We start from the raw sequence: 21,697 nt of genomic DNA on the forward strand, positions 1-21,697 counted from the left end.
GGGACAGTGAACCGACTTTCCCTGTGGATTGTCCCCGGAGATCGCCCAGCACTGCTGGGAAGAAGCTGGCTGGCAAAACTAAACTGGAAATGGGATGATGTTCACGCCATGTCATCAGAGGAACGGACCTCCTGCTCAACAGTTCTAACATCTCTTTCAGCCAGGTGTGGGCACCTTCAAAGGGACTAAAGTCAAAATCTACATCACACAGGATGCTAGACTAGTCCATCACAAGGCTAGAGCTGTGCCCTATGTGATGAGGGAAAAGACTGAATATGAACTGGACAGGCTTCTGCGGGAAGGCATTATCTCACCCGTGGAATTTAGCAACTGGGCAAGTTCCATCGTCCCTGTCATGAAGGCCGATGGATCCGTACGAATCTGTGGGGATTACAAATCTACCATAAACAGAGTCTCCCTACAGGACCAATACCCGCTGCCCAGAGCATGGGACTTATTTGCCACATTGGCTGGAGGAAAGCTTTTCTCAAAACTAGATCTCACATCTGCGTATATGACGCAAGAACTGACCGACGAGTCTAAGCTACTCACCACCATCAACACATATCGAGGCCTTTTCATGTACAATCGATGCCCATTCGGCATCAGGTTGGCAGCTGCTATATTCCAGTGCAACATGGAGAGTCTACTCAAGTCCATCCCGGGGACGGTTGTATTTCATGACGACATACTTAGCATGGGCAGGGGCACCGCCATCTCCGCAATTTGGAGGAAGTACTAAAGCGGTTGGATCAGGTAGGCCTAAGAGTTAAGAAATCCAAGTGCCTGTTTCTCGCGCCTGAGATTGAATTTTTGGGCAGAAGGATTGCCGCTGATGGAATCCGCCCAACAGAGTCCAAAATAGAAGCAATTTGCCTGCCACCCAGGCCCCGGAATGTCTCAAAACTGCGCGCCTTTTTCGGGCTACTCAATTACTTCGGGAACTTTATGCAGAACTTGAGCACGCTGCTGGAGCCTCTCCACGTGCTACTCAGAAAGGGGTGCGCTTGGTTTTGGGGGGACGCCCAGGAACGTGCCTTCATTAAGGCACGCAACCTTCTGTGCTTCAACAGTGTTTTGGCTTTCTTTGATCCAGATAAAAAGATAGTTCTTACATGTGATGCATCAGCGTACGGGGTCGGGTGCGTTTTGCAACATGTCAATAGTGCGGGTAAATTACAACCCATAGCTTATGCCTCCAGGTCACTTTCGCGGGTGGAGCGCGGGTACGGAATGGTAGAGAAGGAGGCGCTCGCATGCGTGTACGGTGTCAAAAAGATGCACCAATACCTTTTTGGGGCCGAGTTCGCGTTAGAAACCAACCACAAGCCCCTCACGTCCCTACTATCCGAGAGCAAGGCAATAAACGCCAACGCCTCGGCGCGCATTCAACGGTGGGCAATCATGCTGGCCTCTTACAATTACACCATAAGACACAGACCAGGCACAGACAACTGTACCGACGCACTTAGCAGGCTACCCGTGGTGACCACGGAAGGGTCTGACGAACAGGACTGTGAGATAGTCATGGCAATCGATGCCTTTGAGTCCACAGGTTCGCCCATGACAGCTCACCAAATCAGAGCCTGGACGACCAGCGACCCCACGTTATCCCTAGTAAAAAGATGTGTCTTAACTGGTGACTGGGCAGAGGCTCACGATGCCTGCCCTGAGGAGATCAAACCTTTCCATAGGCGCATGCATGAGCTGTCACGACAAGCAGACTGCCTGATGTGGGGCAGCCGAGTAGTTATGCCTCTGCGAGGCAGAGAGGCATTTGTCCGGGAGCACCACCGCGAGCACCCGTGGATCGTTCTCATGAAGGCCACAGCCAGATCCCACGTCTGGTGGCTGGTCATTGATGCAGACTTGGAGCTGTGCGTCCAACGGTGCACCATTTGTGCCCAACTCAGTAATGCCCCCAGGGAGGCCCCCCTGAGCCCCTGGCCCTGGCCCACCAAACTGTGATCGCGGGTGCATGTAGACTATGTGGGCCCATTCATGGGCAAAATGTTCCTCGTAGTTGTAGATGCATTTTCAAAGTGGATCGAATGCACCATTTTAAACTCGAGCACCACCTCCACCACTGTGGAGAGCCTTGGAACCATGTTCGCATTGCACGGCATTCCTGACATTTTGGTCAGTGACAATGGTCCATGCTTCACCAGCGCAGAATTCCAAGATTTTATAAGTGACCACGGCATAAGTCACGTTAGGACGGCACCATTCAAGCCGGCCTCCAACGGCCAGGCAGAGTGAGCAGTGCAGATCATTAAACAAGGCATGGTCAAAATCCAAGGTTCCACGCCTGTCACGACTGCTGCTGGCATACAGATCTCATCCGCATTCATTGACTGGAGTTCCCTCCGCGCAACTATTGATGAAACGGACCTTAAAGACAAGGCTCTCATTAATCCTCCCAGATATGCATGAAATCGTTGAGGCAAAGCGCCGTAATCTAACTGAGTACCATGACCGAAATTCGAGGGGGAGGTGGAATGAGATAGGGGACAAAGTGTTTGTGCTAAACTATGGCAGGGGTCCTAAATGGCTTGCAGGGACAGTAACAGTCAAGGAAGGAAACAGGCTGCTGGTAGTACAAATGGACAATGGCCAAACCTGCCGGAGGCATGTAGATCAAGTCAAAAGTAGATTTACCAACAACACTGCTGAACCAGAAGCAGACTACAATGTGGAACTCACACCACACCTGGTGGCCAGACAGAGGGAACAACCTGAAGAAAGGGCAATCCCAACAGACAGCCCAGGCGAGACACCAACAATCATACTGAACGAAACAGACAGCCCAGGCGAGATACCAGCAATCACACCGAAAGAAAAACAAGCACCAAGGCAAACAACTGAACCACAACTAAGACGCTCCACGCGAGAGCGTAGACCACGTGAGAGACTGAACCTATAAAGACAATAAGATCTTGGGGGAGGGTGATGTCATGTATCTCATACTACTGTACATAACTGGATCTTACCATGCTATACATGACTGTAACTAGAGATGACCTGTAACCACAAGCTTACCTTACCACCAGGGGTGCACTTGCAGGAGACACTGGATACCTGTCCCAGACAGGTATATAAGGAAAGGTCTCAGGCAAGTGTGGCATTCGAGAGCTGTGTAATAAAGGTGCAGGTCCTGAGTGACCTTGACTTCAGCGTGTGCCTCGTGTGAGTCTGTACTGCAGGGACAGGACTTTACAGTAACAAAGGCATGGATGAGGGTTTCAGCAGCAGATGAGCTGACGCGAGGGTAGAGTCAGGCGAGGTGAAATAGACAGTCGTAGTGATGGCATGGATATGTGGTCAGAAACTCATCTCGGAGTTAAATATGACACCAGGTTGCAACCAGATAATCTGTTTTAGTGATACTATTTGAGTGATAAATATTGACCAGGACATCAGGGAGAACTCCCTTTTTTCTTCTTCTAATAGTGCCATGGGATCTTTTACATCCACCTGAGAGAGCAGACATCTCATCCAAAAGACAGTACTCCCTCATTACTGCACTGGAGTGTCAGCCTGGATTTTTGTGCTGAAGTCTCTGGAGTGGGGCTTGAACCCACAACCTTCTGACTCAGAGGTAAGGGTGCTACCCACCTTTAAAAAATATATAATTTATTCAACATTAAAAACATTTACAACATCGTGATCATTTCATTGTATCATACAAATCATTTCCTCCACTCTGCACAGCCGTTCCTCCAACACATATTATTAAAACCTGAAGCTTAATTTGTCTCTCGTGACATATATGAATCTACTGTACTTTAAAAATTGTTCGTAACCAAAACTTCTGAACTCTCTCTCGGAGCGGGAGCGAGAGATCGAGGCCCAGATAAAAGGGCATGGCCGTCGGAGGAGCCACAGGAGTGGGAGATCGAGGCCCAGATAAAAGGGCATGGCCGTCGGAGGAGCCACAGGAGCGGGAGATCGAGGCCCAGATAAAAGGGCATGGCCGTCGGAGGAGCCACAGGAGCGGGAGATCGAGGCCCAGATAAAAGGGCATGGCCATCGGAGGAGCCACAGGAGCGGGAGATCGAGGCCCAGATAAAAGGGCATGGCCGTCGGAGGAGCCAGCTGATGCAGGGACAAAAAGTTAAAAAATCAAAATCGAAGTGTGACATCACAGCCAAGCGGGTAAGTGATTGTCTGGTGGATTGGTGAGTATTTTTCTTTCTCTTTGCAGTAGAAAACCTTTGACACTGTTGTAAATAGGATGTGCAAGTAAATATATGTGATCTTTATTATCTAAGGAGAGCCAGTTAATTAAATCGGCTGTTTGCTGAGTAGCAGTTGGGTGTGTTTTGCTAAGGTTTAGAGTTTAGTTCTATTTGATAGTTGCGAGTGTAACTAGAGGGATGGCAGGACAGCTCAGTCTGTGGATTGCGCATCCTGTGGCATGTGGGAAGTCCCGGGTGCTTCGTGCAGCCAGGGCAACCACGTGTGGAGGAGGTGTTTCCAACTGCACCAACTCGAGCTCCGTGTTTTGGAGCTTGAGCGGCAGCTGGAGTCACTGCGGTGCATCCGCGAGACTGAGAGCAACGTGGCTAGCACATTTCTAGAGGCAGTCATTCCACAGCTTAAGAGTGTGCAGGCAGTTAGGGTTTGGGTGACCCCTGGACAGAAGAGGAGGACTAGGCAGGTAGTGCAGCAGTCCCCTGAGTCCATCTCGCTCTCCAACCGCTACTCTGTTCTGAGTACCGGTGGGGGCGATGGTAGCTCTGGGGAGTGCAGCCAGAGCCAAGTCCACGGCACCACGGGTGGCTCAGCTGCACAGGGGGGGGAGGAAACCGAATGGAAGAGCGATAATGGTAGGGGATTCGCTAGTCAGAGGAGCAGACAGGTATTTCTGCAGCCGCAGACATGACTCCAGGATGGTATGTTGCCTCCCTGGTGCCAGGGTCAAGGATGTCACTGAGCGGCTGTAGGGCATTCTGGGGGGAGAGGGTGAATAGCCAGAGGTCGTGGTCCACATCGGTACCAATGACAAAGGTAGGAAGAGGGATGAGGTCCTGCAGGCAGAGTTTAGGGAGCTCGAAGAGAGATTAAAAAGCAGGACCTCAAAGGTAGTAATCTCTGGATTACTCCCAGTGCCACAAGCTAGTGAGTAGAGAAATAGGAGGATAGAGTAGATGAATACGTGGCTGGAGAGATGGTGCAGGCAGGAGGGCTTTAGATTCCTGAGGCATTGAGACCTGTACAAGCCGGACGGGTTACACCTCAACAGAGCCAGGACCAATATCCTCGCGGAGGGAGGTTTGCTAGTGCTGTTGGGGAGGGTTTAAACTAGCTTGGCAGGGGGATGGGAACCTGAAAATAGATTCAGTAGGGAGGAGAGTAAAGCTGGAATTAGAAAGCAAAAATAAAGAAAATGAGTTTGCAGGAGAGAGGAAACAAGCAGGAAAAAAGGGTAAAAAAACAAACTTAAAGGCACTGTGTCTAAATGCACGTAGCATTTGTAACAAAATAGATGAGTGGACGGCACAAATTGAGACAAATGGGTATGATCTGATAACCATTACAGAGACATGGTTGCAAGGTGACCAGGATAGGGAATTAAATATTCAGGGTACTTGACAATCCAGAAGGACAGACAGAAAGGAAAAGGAGGTGGGGTAGCTCTATTGATAAAGGATGGAATCACTGCAATAGTAAGAAACAATATTGGCTTAAATGATAAGGATGTTGAAACAGCTTGGGTGGAGATAAGGAACAATAAGAGGAAAAAGTAATTGGTGGGCTTAATCTACAGTAGCAACTCTGTTGGTCGGAGGATAAACCAGGAAATAGTGGGGGCTTGTAAAAAGGGAACAGCTATAATCATGGGTGATTTTAACCTTCATATTGATTGGACAAATCAAATTGGCCAGGGTAGCCTTGAGGAAGAGTTCACAGAGTGCATAAGGGACGGGTTCCTTGAGCAGTATGTAATGGAACCAACCAGGGGGCAGGCTATCTTAGATCTGGTCCTATGTAATGAGACAGGATTAATAAACAATCTCCGAGTAAAGGATCCCCTTGGAATGAGTGATCATAGCATGACTGAATTTCAAATTCAGAAGGATGGCGAGAAAGTTGGATCTCTAACCAGTGTACTAAGCTTAAATGAAGGAGACTATGAAGGTATGAGGTCAGAGTTGGCTAAAGTGGACTGGGAAAATAGATTAAAGTGTTGGACGGTTGATGAACAGTGGTGTACATTTAAGGAGATATTTCACAACTCTCAAGGAAAATATATTCCAGTGAGGAGGAAAGGGTGTAAGAGAAAGGATAGCCATCCGTGGCTAACTAAAGAAATAAAGGACGGTATCCAATTAAAAACAAGGGCCTACAAAGTGGCCAAAACTAGTGGGAGGACAGCAAACTGGGAAGCTATTAAAAGCCAGCAAAATATGATTAAAAAAATGATTAACAAAGGGAAGATAGACGATGAAAGTAATCTAGCACGAAATATAAAAACAGATAGCAGATAAGCAGAAACTCTGAACAAATCTTTTGTATCAGTCTTCACCATAGAGGACACTAAAAATATCCCAACTGTGCATAGTCAAGGAGCTATAGGGGGAGAGGAACTTAACACTATCACAATCACTAAGGAGGTGGTACTCAGTAAGATAATGGGACTAAAGGCAGATAAATCGCCTGGACCTGATGGCTTGCATCCTAGGGTCTTAAGAGAAGTAGTGGCAGGGATTGTGGATGCATTGGTTGTAATTTAGCAAAATTCCCTGGATTCTGGGGAGGTCCCAGCAGATTGGAAACGGCAAATGTAACGCCCCTATTTAAAAAAGGAGGCAGCCAAAAAGCAGGAAACTGTAGACCAGTTAGCCTAACATCTGTGCTTGGGAAAATGTTGCAGTTCATTATTATAGAAGCTGTAGCAGGACATTTGGAAAAGCAAAATTCGGTCAGACAGAGTCAGCATGGATTTATGAAAGGGAAGTCATGTTTGACAAATTTGCTGAGGATGTAATGAACAGGGTGGATAAAGGGGAACCAGTGGATGTGGTGCATTTGGACTTCCAGAAGACAGTTGACAAGATGCCACATAAAAGGTTACTGCACAAGATAAATGTTCATGGGGTTGGGGGTAATATATTAGCATGGAGAGAGAATTGGCTAACTAACAGAAAACAGAGAGTCGGGATAAATGGTTCATTCTCGGGTTGACAACCAGTAACTAGTGGGGTGCCGCAGGGATCAGTGCTGGGACTCCAACTATTTACAATCTATATTAACGACTTGGAAGAAGGGACTGAGTGTAACGTAGCCAAGTTTGCTGATGATACAAAGATGGGAGGAAAAGCAATGTGTGAGGAGGACACAAACATTCTGCAAAAGGACATAGACAGGCTAATTGAGTGGGCAAAAATTTGGCAGATGGAGTATAATGTTGGAAAGTGCGAGGTCATGCACTTTGGCAGAAAAAAAATCAAAGAGCAAGTTATTATTTAAATGGAGAAAGATTGCAAAGTGCTGCAGTACAGTGGGACCTGGGGGTATTTGTGCAGGAAAGACAAAAGGATAGTATGCAGGTACAGCAAGTGATCAGGTAGGCCAATGGAATCTTGGCCTTTATTGCAAAGGGGATGGAGTATAAAAGCAGGGAAGTCTTGCTACAGTTGTACAGGTTATTGGTGAGGCTGCACCTAGAGTACTGCGTGCAGTTTTGGTTTCCATATTTACGAAAGGATATACTTGCTTTGCAGGCAGTTCAGAGAAGGTTCACTAGGTTGATTCAAACATAGAAACATAGAAACATAGAAAATAGGTGCAGGAGTAGGCCATTCTGGCTTCGAGCCTGCACCACCATTCAATAAGACCATGGCTGATCACTCCCTCAGTACCCCTTTCCTGCTTACTCTCCATACTCCTTGATCCCCTTAGCCGTAAGGGCCATATCTAATTCCCTCTTGTATATATCCAATGAACTGGCATCAACAACTCTCTGCAACAGGGAATTCCACAGGTTAACAACTCTCTGAGTGAAGAAGTTTCTCCTCATCGCAATTCTAAATGGCCCACCCCTTATCCTAAGACTATGTCCCCTGGTTCTGGACTTCCCCAACATCGGGAACATTCTTCCCGCATCTAACCTGTCCATTCCCATCAGAATCTTATATGTTTCTATGAGATCCCCTCTCATCCTTCTAAACACCAGTGAATAAAGGCCCAGTTGATCCAATCTCTCCTCATATGACAGTCCAGCCATCCCAGGAATCAGTCTAGTGAACCTTCGCTGTACTCCCTCAATAGCAAGAACGTCCTTCCTCAGATTAGGAGACCAAAACTGAACACAATATTCCAGGTGAGGCCTCACCAAGGCCCTGTACAACTGCAGTAAGACCTCCCTGCTCCTATACTCAAATCCCCTTGCTATGAAGGCCAACATACCATTTTCCTTCTTCACCGCCTGCTGTACCTGCATGCCACCTTTCAGTGACTGATTAACCATGACACCCAAGTCTCGTTGCAACTCCCCTTTTTGTAATCTGATGCCATTCAGATAATATCCTGCCTTCGTCTTTTTGCCCCCAAAGTGGATAACCTCACATTTATCCACATTATACTGCATCTGCCATGTATTTGCCCACTCGCCTAACCTGTTCAAATCACCCTGCAGCCTCTTAGCGTCCTCCTCACAGCTCACACCGCCACCCAGTTTAGTGTCATCTGCAAACTTGGAGATATTACACTCAATTCCATCATCCAAATCATTAATATATATTGTAAAGAGCTGGGGTCCCAGCACTGAGCCTTGCGGCACTCCACTAGTCACTGCCTCCCATTCTGAAAAGGACCCGCTAATCCCGACTCTCTGCTTCCTGTCTGCCAACCAGTTCTCTATTCACGTTAGTACATTACCCCCAATACCATGTGCTTTGATTTTGCACACCAATCTCTTGTGTGGGACCTTGTCAAAAGCTTTTTCAAAGTCCAAATACACCACATCCACTGGTTCTCCTCTGTCCACTCTACTAGTTACATCCTCAAAAAATTCCAGAAGATTTGTCAAGCATGATTTCCCCTTCATAAGTCCATGCTGACTTGGACTGATCCTATCACTGCTTTCCAAATGTGCTGCTATTTCATCCTTAATGATTGATTCCAACATTTTTCCCACTACTGATGTCAGGCTAACTGGTCTATAATTACCCATTTTCTCTCTCCCTCCTTTTTTAAAAAGTGGTGTTACATTAGCAACCCTCCAGTCCATAGGAACTGATCCCGAGTCGATAGACTGTTGGAAAGTGATCACCAATGCATCCACTATTTCTTGGGCCACTTCCTTAAGTACTCTGGGATGTAGACTATCAGGCCTTGGAGATTTATCGGCCTTCAATTCCGTCAATTTCCCGAACACAATTTCCCGCCTAATAAAAATATCCTTCAGTTCCTCCTTCTCACGAGACCTTCGGACCCCTAGTACATCGGGAAGGTTATTTGTGTCTTCCTTTGTGAAGACAGAACCAAAGTAATTGTTCAATTGGTCTGCCATTTCTTTGTTCCCCATTATAAATTCACCTGATTCTAACTGCAAGGGACCTACGTTTGTCTTCACTAATCTTTTTCTCTTCACATATCTATAGAAGCTTTTGCCGTCATTTTTTATGTTTCCAGCAAGCTTCCTCTCGTATTCTATTTTCCCCCTCTTAATTAAACCCTTTGTCCTCCTCTGCTGTATTCTAAATTTCTCCCAGTCCTCCGGCTTGCTACATTTTCTGGCTAATTTGTATGCCTCTTCCTTGGATTTAATACTATTCTTAATTTCCCTTGTTAGCCACGGTTGAGCCACCTTCCCCGTTTTATTTTTACTCCTCTAGCCTTCTGAGCGAACGTGCATATAAAATCTGTATCTCGAGATGATGATGCCTTCTTCCGGCTTAAGGTGGTCCTGTACCAGTCGACACAATTCTTCATACGTTTTCTCTGTTGGACTCACAGGTAGGAGTAGATTCTTTATCAGACCATAAATTTTTGGACCGCAAACCGTGAGGAACACCGCACAGCACTGATCTGCATCGCTGACCTCCTCCATTTTGTTGGCCACGAAGAACTGGCTCAAACAGCTCACAAAGTCTGCCCAATCTTCTCCTTTTACAAATCGCTCCAACAATCCAATTGAGCTCATTTTTGCATGCAAAGGTTCTTGTTGCCTCGTCGCCAAATGTTGTGCATGCAATAACTGTTAGACTGAGTGCTGTTTAACTCCAAGAGGTATAACCTTGGCTCTGCTTTATTAAGGCCCAAAGTGACTAATAGACAAAATGGTTGGCCTTTTATACTTGGGCTCCAACAATGGCTAGTGATCCCAAAAGTACATACATGACACTTCACTCACCAGTTTCTGTGGGAGAGTTCCCCCCAGGCCCCCCCGCAACCCCGACATGTTTCTTCTGGCAACAGGTTTCTTCCAAATCCAGACCAGCCATCTTGTGTCACAGTATTTCAAAAGTCCTTTTCCGGGTGTACAGCCAACAGGAATATAAACACAACAGTCCAGAGTTGACTTTGTCGACTTACGGGGACAATGGTGCGTCTTCACCTATCTTGCTCCATTTTGGCTTCTTTGTCTCCCGCTCCCATCCTGCTGCGCCTTTAAGGCTCCTGCCTCTTGCACCCACTCCTTGTCTTGCTCCCTTCTGCTCCCCAAGATGTCCGACTCCCTATCTTTCTTTGGAGTACTTATGCTTACTCTGCACCCCGCTGCCACCTCACCTCCCCACACGGACACCCGATTCTTTAGGGAGAGCCGAGCCGTATTATGGCTTGACTCTGTCCTTGACCTGTGCTGCCCTCCACTGTATTTGTCCTTTTCCACCATACTTGGTGTGTTTTTCACCCTCTCCATCCTGTTCTCTGTTCCACAATTTTCTGCTTCTTCTTGCGCTCTTCTCTCATTCTGTTCGCCGGCTGTGTCCACCGCCTGTTCCGCTCCTCCGGTCACTCTACTCACACCTCCTGCTCCTTCTCCCATCTCCTCGTCACTCAAGAGGCTTCCTTCTGCCTCACACTCACAGCGGGTGTGGCCTTTGTGACACACCCCACAGCTCTTGTCGCCGCAGTTATAACAGTACAGGTCTGGACAGCTTCTGACAAGATGGTCATGTCCAAGACAATGGCCCAGAATTTTTTAAAATGAAAGTACCTGGTGGTCCCAGAGGAATGTAATATTGCACTCCGAGGCCTAGCTGCGCAGTCCAGAGTAGGGGCCCACATATTCCAGGAGCAAATGTGAAGCCTGGGATCACGTGGGCCGGACCATCCAATGAAAATGGCGTATCCCCATTCACAATAATGGTATTCTCTGGGAGATAACCACTTCTATGAATGGGGATATCCCCAAAAACACATAAATATTTCAAATAAATAAGAAAAACACCACGTTTTTAAAATTAAGTGAAATTGCATGTTTTAGACAAAAAATTATTTTTTTGAATTTTTAAAAATATGTTTAAACAGGGGTCAAAATAAACTTACCTTAATGGAAAGGGATTTTAATATAAAAATTATTGATCACATTTTATTTTTCTATCTTTAAAAACTCTTACGCTGGTAAAAGCAGGCCTTATGCCTGATTTAGCAGGCGAAAGAGTTTGAAGAACATTAGCTGGGCAAGAGTAAGGCAAATAGCCCAAATCTTCGTCCGTGAAGCCCCTTCTCCTGAGGATGCAATGGAACTATCAAAAGACATTTTGACAGTTTGCAAGTGCTGTACATGAGCATCGCACACCGAGAACCAACACTTGTGGGACCTCTACGGTTGTGTATGTACATCGTACAAGTAAAAGTGGAGAGCAGAGAAACCCAAGGCAAAAATCAAAAAGGGCCACATTACAGCAAAATTTTAAAGGGGCAAAGTGTGTTAAAAAGACAAGCCTGAAGGTTCTGTGCCTCAATGCGAGGAGTATTCGGAATAAGGTGGTCCAATTAACTGTGCAGATAGCAGTTAACGGATACGATGTGGTTGGCATCACAGAGACATGGCTCCAGGGTGACCAAGGCTGGGAATTCAACATGCAGGGGTTGCAACATTCAGGAAGGATAGACAGAAAGGAAAAGGAGATGGGGTAGCGTTGCTGGTTAAAGAGGAAATTAACGCAATAGTAAGGAAGGCAATTAGCTTGGAGGATATGGCATCTGTATGGGTGGAGCTGCGGAATGCCAAAGGGCAGAAAACACTAGTGGGAGTTGTGTACAGACCACCAAACAGTATTAGTGAGATTAGGGACAACATTAAACAAGAAATTAGGGATGCGTGCAGTAAAGGTACAGCAGTTATCATGGGTGACTTTAATCTACATATAGATTGGGCTAACCAAACTGGTAGCAATACGGTGGAGGAGAATTTCCTGGAGTGTATTAGGGATGGTTTTCCAGACCAATATATCGAGGAACCATCTAGAGGGCTGGCCATCCTAGACTGGATGATGTGTAATGAGAAAGGACTAATTAGCAATCTTGCTGTGCGAGGCCCCTTGGGGAAGAGTGACCATAACATGGTAGAATTCTTTAAGATGGAGAGTGACACAGTTAATTCAGAGACTAGGGTCCTGAACTTAAGGAAAGGTAAATTCGATGGTATGAGACGTGAATTGGCTAGAATAGACTGGCAAATGATACTTAAAGGGTTGACAGTGGATAGGCAATGGCAAACATTTAAAGATCACATGGATGAACTTCAACAATTGTATATCCCTGTCTGGAGTAAAAATAAAATGGGGCAAGTGGCTCAACCGTGGCTCACAAGGGAAATTAAGGATAGTGTTAAATCCAAGGAAGAGGCATATAAATTGGCCAGAAAAAGCAGCAAACCTGAGGATTGGGAGAAATTTAGAATTCAGCAGAGGAGGAAAAAGGGTTTAATTAGGAGGGGGGAAATAGAGTATGAGAGGAAGCTTGCTGGGAACATAAAAATTGACTGCAAAAGCTTCTATAGATATGTGAAGAGAAAAAGATTAGTGAAGACAAACGTAGGTCCCTTGCAGTCAGAATCAGGTGAATTTATAATGGGGAAAAAAGAAATGGCAGACCAGTTGAACAAATACTTTGGTTCTGTCTTCACGAAGGAAGACACAAATAACCTTCTGGAAATACTAGGGGACTGAGGGTCTAGTGAGAAGGAGGAACTGAAGGAAATCCTTATTAGTTGGGAAATTGTGTTAGGGAAATTGATGGGATTGAAGGCCGATAAATCCCCAGGGCCTGAGAGTCTGCATCTCAGAGTACTTAAGGAAGTGGCCCTAGAATAGATTGGTGATCATTTTCCAACAATGTATTGACTCTGGATCAGGTCCTATGGACTGGAGAGTAGCTAATGTAACCCCACTTTTTAAAAAAGGAGGGAGAGAGAAAATGGGCAATTATAGACCGGTTAGCCTGACATCAGTAGTGGGGAAAATGTTATTAAAGATGAAATAGCAGTGCATTTGGAAAGCAGTGACAGGATCGGTCCAAGTCAGCATGGATTTATGAAAGGGAAATCATGCTTGACAAATCTTCTAGAATTTTTTGAGGATGTAACTAGTAGAGTGGACAAGGGCGAACCAGTGGATGTGGTGTATTTGGACTTTCAAAAGGCTTTTGATAAGATCCCACACAAGAGATTAGTGTGCAAAATTAAAGCACATGGTATTGGGGGTAATGTACTGACCTGGATAGTGAACTGGTTGGCAGACAGGAAGCAGAGAGTCGGGATTAGCGGGTCCTTTTCAGAATGGCAGGCAGTGTCTAGTGGGGTGCCGCAGGGCTCAGTGCTGGGACCCCAGCTATTTAAAATATACATCAATGATTTAGATAAGGAATTGAGTGTAATATCGCCAAGTTTGCAGATGACACTAAGCTGGGTGGCGGTGTGAGCTGTGAGGTGGATGCTAAAAGGCTGCAGGGTGATTTGGGCAGGTTAGGTGAGTGGGCAAATGCATGGCAGATGCAGTATAATGTAGATAAATGTGAGGTAATCCACTTTGGTGGCAAAAACAGAAAGGCAGAATATTATCTGAATGGCGGCAGATTAGGAAATCGGGAGATGCAACGAGACCTGGGTGTCATGGTACATCAGTCATTGAAAGTTGGCATGCAGATACAGCAGGCGGTGAAGAAGGAAAATGGTATGTTGGCCTTCATAGCTAGGGGATTTGCATATAGGAGCAGGGAGGTCTTATTGCAGTTGTACAGGGCGTTGGTGAGACCGTACCTGGAATATTGTGTTCAGTTTTGGTCTCCTAATCTGAGGAAGGATGTTCTTGCTATTGAGGGAGTGCAGCGAAGGTTCACCAGACTGATTCCCGGGATGGCAGGACTGACATATGAGGAGAGACTGGATCGACTGGGCCTGTATTCACTGGAGTTTAGAAAGATGAGAGGGGATCTCATAGAAACATATAAAATTCTGATTGGACAGATTAGATGCAGGAAGAATGTTCCTGATGTTGGGGAAGCCCAGAACCAGGGGACACAGTCTAAGGATAAGGGGTAAGCCATTTAGGACTGAGATGAGGAGAAACTTCTTCACTCAGAGAGTTGTTAACCTGTGGAATTCCCTGCCGCAGAGAGTTGTTGATGCCAGTTCGTTGGATATATTCAAGAGGGAGTTAGATATGGCCCTTACGGCTAAAGGGATCAAGGGGTATGGAGGGAAAGCAGGAAAGGGGTATTGAGGTGAATGATCAGCCATGATCTTATTGAACGGTGGTGCAGGCTCAAAGGGCCAAATGGCCTACTCCTGCATCTATTTTCTATGTTTCTATGTACGCATCCGTAGAGACCACGATTTTTGGCCCAATAATAAAAATCCTTCACCTGGTTATCGTGATGTACCTGGAAGTACTGCACTCCTTCCATTGTTTCAAATTTCATGCTGTAGGGTAATGACTTCACCCCATCTGGGAACTGCACCTTTATATAACAGGTTCCATTGCCTGTTCCTGGATGGTACCTCCTCTTTATTGTTGAGCAAATTTTAATGTCCCATGACGCCAACATTTTTATTAGCACATCTTCTTCAATATCAACCGATAGGTTTAAGATTGAGACAATCACCTCTTCAGAATACAGAGATACCTCTAAGAACTTATCACCAACCTTCAAACGCAGTAAAAGTCTTTCCACCTCTCCTCGGCCACTGACCCTCACCTCGAACTCAACATTCGGCTTTGGTCGGCAGGCAAAGCAGCTTCCCTCACTGTGGTCCTCATGCAAAGAAAGGAAGAAAGACTTGCATTTCTCTCGTGCCTTTCATGACCACCGGACAGCTCAAACCGCTTCACAGCCAATACTTTTGGAATGTAGTCACTGTTGTAATGTGGGAAAAGCGGAAGCCAATTTTGCGCACAGCAAGCTCCCACAAACAGCAATGTGATAATGACCAGAAAATCTGTTTTTTGTTATGTTGATTGAGGGATAAATATCGGCATGACATCAGGGATAACTCCCCTGCTATTTTTCAAAATAGTGCCATGGGATCTTTTACGTACATCTGAGAGAGCAGATGAGGCCTTGGTTTAACATCTCATCTGAAAGACGGCACCTCCACAGTGCAGCACTCCCTTTGCACTGCACTGGAGTGTCAGCCTAGATTTACATGCTCAAGTCACTGGAGTGGGACTTGAACCCACAACCTTTGACTCAGAGGTGAGTGTGCCATAGCTGGCACTGCCTGGATAATATCCCAAACTTGTATCTCCTTATCCTCGCACTGAACCACCACCATATTTTCTTTTCCAAATCTCCTTGGGCCCAGGCCCAAATCACTGGGTCTTTTATTCTTCCTCCCCTACCATTTTCTCCCCTGATTGCATTCATCCTGGGAACATTGTCCGGGCCCCTCAGCAGCCATCTGACTGCTGTTTATGCATTTTAGAGGCCCAACGTTTGTAGTAGAAAAGGAAGACTGAAGGTGATAGGAGATTCCACAGTTTCTTGAGATCGTAGGAAGTTGAATATATGTTTACTGCATATATAGAGGGATTGAGACATGCATAATGCAGAGAACTAGCACGAGCTTGACAGGCTGGATGGCCTCCTGTTATGCTGTAACCATTCTATGATTCTATGATTCTATTCTATGATGGTGTAGTCAACCATGTGAAAGGCTGCAAAGAAGTTGAGAAAAATGAGGAAGGATAAGTTCCACAGAGGATGTCATTTGTGACTTTGATTTGGGCTGTTCCTGATTAAGAAGTTTGCAGATGATACTAAAATCAGCTGTGTGATAGTGAAGACCACGGGAAGATGTCAATGAACTGGTCAGGTGGGCAGAACAGTGGAAAATGGAATTCAATCTGGAGAATGTGAGGTAATGCATTTAGGGAGGGCTAACAAGGCAAGGGAATATACATTAAATGGTAGGACACTGAGATATGTAAAGGAACAAAGGGACCTTGGAGTACATGTCACAGATCCCTGAAGGTAGCAGGCCAGCTAGATAAGATGGTTAATGTTATGTATTGAATAAACAATCTGACCAGATACTGTAAGCTCAAAGTAATGTGTGACCGTAGCCCTTTATTACAGGTCTCCAGAGTGCCTCTCCAGCCTGTGAGGCTTCCTTATGTACAATGCTCCCAAGGGATTGTGGGATCCCTTGGGACTCCAGGGGATGAGCCCTCTGGTGGTTATACATTGTATTTACAGGTTTACATATATAACAGTTAAGAAGGCATACTGAATACTTGCCTTTATTAGCCGAGGCATAGAATACAAGAGCAGGGAGGTTCTGCTTGAACTGTATAAAACACTAGTTAGGCCACAGCTAGAGTACTATGTGTAGTTCTGATCACCGCATTACAGGAAAGATGTGATTGCACTGGAGGGGGTACAGAGGAGATTTACGAGGATGTTGCCTGGACTGGAGAATTTTAGCTATGAGGAAAGATTGGAGATGCTGGGTTTGTTTTCTTTGGAACAGAGGAGGCTGAGGGATAACCTTATTGAGGTGTATAAAATTATGAGGGGCCTAGATAGAGTGGATAGGAAGGACTTATTTCCCTTAGCAGAGGGGTCAGCAACCAGGGAGCATAGATTTATAGTAATTGGTAGGAAGTTTAGAGGAGGTTTGAGGGGAAGTTTCTTCACACAGAGGGTTGTGGGGGCCTGGAAGTCACTGCCTGAAAGGGTGGTAGAAGCAGAAACCCTCACCACATTTAAAAAGTGCTTGGATGTGCACTTGAAGTGCCATAATCTGTAGGGCTATGGACCAAGAGCTGGAAAGTGGGTTTAGGCTGGATATCTCTTTGTCGGTTGACGCGGACATGCTGGCCCGAAATGGCCTCCTTCCATGCTGTAAATTTCCATGATTCTATGTTCTAGTGCTGTGGCAGAGGTGGAAGCCTAATTGGAAAGGTTCAATCATGGAATTGAAGGAAAGATGGGCGCATCACATTCAGGAAATGTGAAGAAAAAAGCGGGGGTGGCAGGGTGGGGGGGTTGTTGGTGATGGGGTTGGAACCTCCTATCAACAAGAGCAGGCATTGATGACGAGATCCAATACCGCCTCCAGTGCGCCAGTGCAGCCTTCGGCCGCCTGAGGAAAAGAGTGTTTGAAGACCAGGCCCTCAAAACTGTCACCAAGCTCATGGTCTACAGAGCTGTAGTAATACCCACCTTCCTGTATGGCTCAGAAACATGGACCATGTACCATAGATATGTCAAGTCGCTGGAGAAATACCACCAACGATGTCTCCGCAATATCCTACAAATCCCCTGGGAGGACAGACGCATCAAAATTAGCGTCCTCGACCAGGCCAACATCCCCAGCATTGAAGCACTGACTACACTTAATCAGCTCCGCTGGGCAGGCCAAATAGTTCGCATGCCAGACATGAGACTCCAAAAACAAGCGCTCTACTCGGAACTCCTTCACGGCAAACGAGCCAAAGGTGGGCAGCGGAAACGTTACAAGGACACTCTCAAAGCCTCCCTGATAAAGTGCAACATCCCCACTGATACCTGGGAGTTCATGGCCAAAGACTGCCCTAAGTGGAGAAAGTGCATCTGGGAGGGCGCTAAGCACCTCGAGTCTCACCCCACCTCTTCCCCCAACGACTATCTGTCCCACCTGTGACAGAGACTGTGGTTCTCGTATTGGACTGTACAGCCACCTAAGAACTCATGTTAACAGTGAAAGCAAGTCTTCCTCGATTCCGAGGGACTGCCTATGATGATGATGGATAGCTTGCAAAGACATAGGGGTCGAGGGCGGATTTTTTGAGAAGGTTGTTTTGAAAGGAAAGTCGTCAGTACCTGAGAATAGGGAAACACTTTCAATCCCAGATATCATGGGGGGCAGAAAGGGTGGTCAACAATTTAGTGGGAATGGGGTCAAAGGAGCAGGAGATGGGTCTCCTGAACAAGAGATTGCATGAGGGGAAATAGAAGAGAAACTAGAGAAGAGCACAGGTTCAGGGCTGGGGCAGGGGGAAGGTTGACTTCGTCAGCAAAGGAAAATAGCCGAGGCAGCTGAACGGACAGTCTCAATCTTAGTGACAAAGAGATCCGTGAGCTCCTCACTCATTGTCGTAGGTGAGGATGGAGGCTGCAGGAGGAAAGGAGCTTAAGAAGATGGTTCTTAAAGGAGAAAATTGTTGGAGTTATCTTTCATCTCGATTCTGGAGTAATGAGCAGTTTTGGCAGAGGAGAGATAGTCCTGATGGTGCTTATTGTCGTCCAACCAGATCTGGCGATGAATGGCTAAATCAGTTGTGCTCAGTATGGCGGGGGGGGGGGGGGCGGCGGCCCACCATAGGAGTGACCACAATTGGAGAGATTAAGGGCCGGAATTTCGGCTTTTCTGCTGTCAGGACATTAATGGTGGCAGGATGGAACGTTAGCAGCTGGGAATAGTTTGCGCTTTAGTATATAATTTGGGCATCTGGGCCCTGCATCAGTGGGTGCAGCGCTAAGGGAGGCATTGTGCACCTCTCTTGGTGCAAGGAAGGGAAACACCCGAGCTAAAGAGCTTGGCCGGGAGCGCTCCAAGACAACATTCGTAAAACATTGCCCTCGCCACCACAACACAAATCGCACAAAAATTTAAAACGCAAAACAGTCGCACTTACTTTTGCAGTACATTACCATACTCTCCACCACCAGCATTGTAGGACTGCTCTGATTTCCAAGGTGGTCATTGTGGGCATACATCCGGGCGGACGGGGTCGGGCAAGACTCAAAAGTCACGCTGGTGTTGCAACCGGGGCGTTGCACACCCAGCACAGCTCTTCCTGTGGTGCTGCTCAGCACCACTGCAAAACCCGACCAGAGGATCGGGTGGGGCGCTGGAGACCTCACTGCTGCCTTTCACACCGCTCCGAGCCGAAACCCAAAGCGCAAAGGACCGGAAAATCCAGCTCTAAGGGTTTTTCTGGGGATAAGGGCATCAAAGGCAGAGTGGTTGAGTAGATCGGCAGCTAAGGAAGTATTGTGCTGAATAAAGGCAAGTCATCTGTCAGTTTGAAAGTGCAGTCAGAAATGACAGAAATATAACACTGACCTCCATGCCTCCAGGGATTGAATGTCAATCCATCCTAACTCTAGAACTCAGATCACCAATGTTCTGTATTTAACCCCTTGTAACCTGTATTACCCTACCACCAGAGGGCCTACCTGTTGGAGTCCCAAGGGATCCCAGCATCCCTTGGGAGTATGGTATATATGCAGGCCACCCACGAGGTACCTGCACTCTGGAGTCTTATTAAAGGAGCAAAGGTCACACTTGCTCATTGTACACAGTGCTCAGTTTCATCCTTTATTGTGAACGTCTCAACCAACAATGCAAAGAACTGCAGATTCATATTTTGTCATTGGATTACTTGGTCTACCAGGGGTTTGATGACCTCGCATTATACTGCCAGAAACTTGATGGTCCATGACTCGAGGTAACAGGTAACATCTGCTCATCCATAACATGCTATGCCAACGGGGAAGCATACAATGAGAAAAGAGTTGGTTCCATTAAGCAAAGTGACATTTGTATGACTTAACACCTTTAGAGTATTCAGCCAAGCCAACCTCAAGTTGATTACATTTTGTGACTTTGCAAATGAGTTTGAAATCCCTTAGTGCAAATCATTTGGAGTTTTTAGCTAGACTTGGATGACACTTCTGACATACACTACAGTGTATGTCTTTGTTGTCAATTTATTGCTTGTCTGTGCCACTGAAGACCAGAGACTTAAAAGAATCAATTTAAAAATGCATAAATACCAGGATACTGCAAGTCCTTTGGGTGACCTGTATCTTGATAAATGCGATCAGAGCTTGCAATAAAAAAAATGTTACCATGGGCTCAATTTTTCCCAAGCTCATTTTCTGGCGCATTGCCAGAGTTACGCCTGTTTTTCTCGGCCAGAAATGCACCAGAAATAATTTGCCAAAGTTTCACCGATGTATAATTCGAATTTGGTGCCGCGCAGCATGTCCAGTCGCCTCGAGGGGTGGAGCCTGCGCCAAAAAACAAAGCCGCTCCTTATGTGCATGCACGGGAAAAAATAGTTATGATTTTGATGTCGTTCCAATGGACGTGCATGCTCAGTACAGCTCGGATTTGGCAATCAGCCATTTTTAAAGAGCCAGTTGTGTGTGTGAGAGAAAGGGTGCTGTGTGAGAGCATTGGAAAAATCACAGCTGGAGCAATACAAGATGCAACTTGGTGCAAGGACCAATAATTTCTTACAGGAAGAAGTGCAGTCACTAGTTACTGTGATTGAGGCCAGATGGCAGGAGCTGGACACCAGCAAAGGTCACATAAAAGTTCCACCCAAAGAAATGAAGAAACGGTGAACCAAGTTGCAGAAGATTACTGCACAATGGTGACCACCATGAGATCTGGAGGCCAGTGTAAAAAGAAGTGGCAGAACCTTGGTCAAGTAGTTAGTGTAAGTAATATTTTCATTTATTCAATGGAATTTCAATTGTAAATGTGACCATCTATGTCCCACCCAGCAGAAAGACACCCTCTCTAAAAAGTTGCATTTTCATCTTTGCAGAGGAAGGTGGCACATAATAAAAGGGAAAGAACTCGAACAGGGAGGAGGCCCGGCAAATCTGCACCCACTGACACCCCTGGAAGAGAGGGTCGCTGCTTTGATGGGTCCTGCCTGGAGAAAAGCAACCACCACTGCACAAGCTGGGCCCACACTCGATGGAGAGGGTAAGTCCTGCAAATTCATCATGATCCTTCAAATCAGCCTGCTGCCTGGCCTGTGATGTGTGAGCCTACTCATGCCACCCATCCTGCCCCCTCCTCTGCTGCTCACCATTTTTCTGTTCTGTTATCATTTGCTGAACTTGAGGCCAACCCTGATGATGCAGAAGAAGATTCAGATGCGGACGAGCCTGAAGAGGAGAACATCTTCCAATCCAATTCTCCAGAGCAAGAACATCGGGGTGAGGGGGGGTGGGACGGAGGGGATGGAGCTGGATGAAGCTCCCACTGGTGTACTGACTTTGGAGGAGGTGCCGCTCATTACGGTGACAGCCCCTTCCGTGACGAGTTTTATGAGTGCTGGTGGGACATTCCATGGTTTCACACCTTCCGAGATTGAGGGTCCGAGTGGTGTGGTGCAGCAAGACATGGCAGCGAGGAAGATTGAGAAGAGGGTTGGGGCGATGACGCAGCCCTGTTTGACTCCGGTCCGGATATGGATGGGTCTGTAAGGGATCCGTTGGTAAGGATCACGGC

The sequence above is a fragment of the Pristiophorus japonicus genome, chromosome 3 (assembly GCF_044704955.1).
Source record: "Pristiophorus japonicus isolate sPriJap1 chromosome 3, sPriJap1.hap1, whole genome shotgun sequence".
NCBI lineage: Eukaryota > Metazoa > Chordata > Chondrichthyes > Pristiophoridae > Pristiophorus > Pristiophorus japonicus.